Raw genomic sequence first — 2112 nt, forward strand, 5'->3', positions numbered from 1 at the left:
AATTTAATTGCATTTAGCTTGGTCACACTGAAAAATGTAAAATAATGGCTGCTGTTTCTCTACATTTTTGTCAGGTTTCTGACAAAATTTTTAAAATTCAGAATAGCTGTTAAATGTTATACAGTGAATTTCTAAAGAATGTCATTATTTATTATTATTATTTTTAGTTATACATGATAGTAGAATCTGTTTGAGTATTTTATTTTTTTGGTGGGGTTCTGGGGGTTGAACTCAGGGGTACTCGACCACTGAGCCACATCCCCAGCCCTATTTTGAATTTTATTTAGAGACAGAGTCTCACTAAGTTGCTTAGTGCCTTACCATTGCTGAGGCTGGCTGTGAACTTGCGATCCTCCTGCCTCAGCCTTCAAAGCTGCTGGGATTACAAGCCTGTGCCAATGAGTCTGGCCTATTTTGAGAATTTATACAAACATGGAATATATCTTATTTTAATTAGGATGCCAGTCTTGTGGATGTACATGACGTTGAGATTCCATTTGTTTTTCTAATAAGTCACGTGAGATTTCTTAATGTTAAACTACATTCTTGGAATAAACCATACTTTGACATGAAGTGAATTTTATTAATACATTGCTGGATTTGATAAAAATCTTAATATTCAGTTTTGTCTTCAATGAAATCAGAAAAGTTTCCATCATTATTATTATTATTTGGTATTTTTTTTTTTTTTTTGGTATCAGAATTATATCAGCCTAGGCCAATTGCGGTGGCACACATCTGAAATCCTAGTGACTGGGAAGGCTGAGACAGGGGAACTGCAAGTTCAAGGCCAGCCTCAGCAATTTAGTAAGACCCGGTCTCAAAAATAAAAAAAGGGCTGGGGTGTAGCTCAGTGGTAAAGCACCTTGGGTTAAATTTGCAGTACCACAAAAGGAGGAGGAGAAGAAGAAAAAAAAATAAGGAAAATTTTCTTCCTTTTTGGGGATTCTTTGTCTCCCTAAAAACCCAATGTAGCCTGGGTACTTTCTTCATTCCAGACATGTCCCACACTAGCACCATGAGGATTTCTCTCAAGGTGCTTCACAAACTAGGGTCACACTACAGATCCCCAACAAAATCTGTGTATATCATTATACTTTCTCCCTTCCTTGCATTACTACAGACTTTCCCAATTCCATGCCATTTGCCATTACTAAATCCTAATCCTTGAGTTTATAAAGGCTGGACAGAATAGTATGGTCCAGTAGAACTAATCATTTGAGGCAGAGAGTGTGCTTGACACTTATTTAGCCTTCAGAATCCTGGGAAGTTGCATTTATATTTTGTAGATGGGAAAAGAAACTTAAACTTTAAACACTAATAAATGGAGGTGCCAGGATTTACAACCTGGGCTGCTGGATTCCAAAGTTTCCATTTCAATGTCTCACCCCACCCCGCACCACGCCGCGGTCCCAAGCTAGTCTCACGTTGACCCGTGTATTCTTAGTGCTCCGTTAGCAATTATAGACCGTACCACGTTTAATATTTACACACTTCTGTATTTCACTATTGTTTAGTTGTGTCGTTCTTGTCTCACAAATAATTGTTAACTGAATAACCTCAGTGCCTTTATATCTGACTCCACACTTGTTACCTTATAAATAGCAGGGAAAATAAAAGTAGGAAAAGGTAAAGAAAGAATTTTGATTATGTTTTAGGTGAATACTGTATTGCAGAAAGAGAAAAAAGACTCTTTCAAAATAAGTTCTAACTGGGTATCCTCCTGAGGTCTTTTTAGCGACCCTTGCAAAATCTGTGTCTAAAGTCGAAGAGATTGAGTATTTGTCAATATTGATCACCTCCTGACCCAAGAACCTCAAAAAGCCGGGGGGATGCTGGAAATCGCACCTACAGCGTAGACTTCCTAACAAGGAAAGGTAGCCCGCCGAAGAGACAGCCTCTCCCAACTGCAGGCGGGAACCGGGTCTCCCCCCAACCCCCCCGCCAGCCTCTGTCCTATGGAACATTCCGTGCGAAAGCTTTGACAGAGCGCCCACTTGGAGTCACGTGGAGCACGAGCGTACTCACCGAGCCTAGCGCAATGACGCGAGCTCGGGTTGCCAAGGGGAGGGGCAAGGCGCCGCGGAAGGGGTGGGGCGAAGGAAGACGGCA

Source organism: Marmota marmota, unplaced genomic scaffold (assembly GCF_001458135.2).
Source record: "Marmota marmota marmota unplaced genomic scaffold, marMar, whole genome shotgun sequence".
Lineage (NCBI taxonomy): Eukaryota > Metazoa > Chordata > Mammalia > Rodentia > Sciuridae > Marmota > Marmota marmota.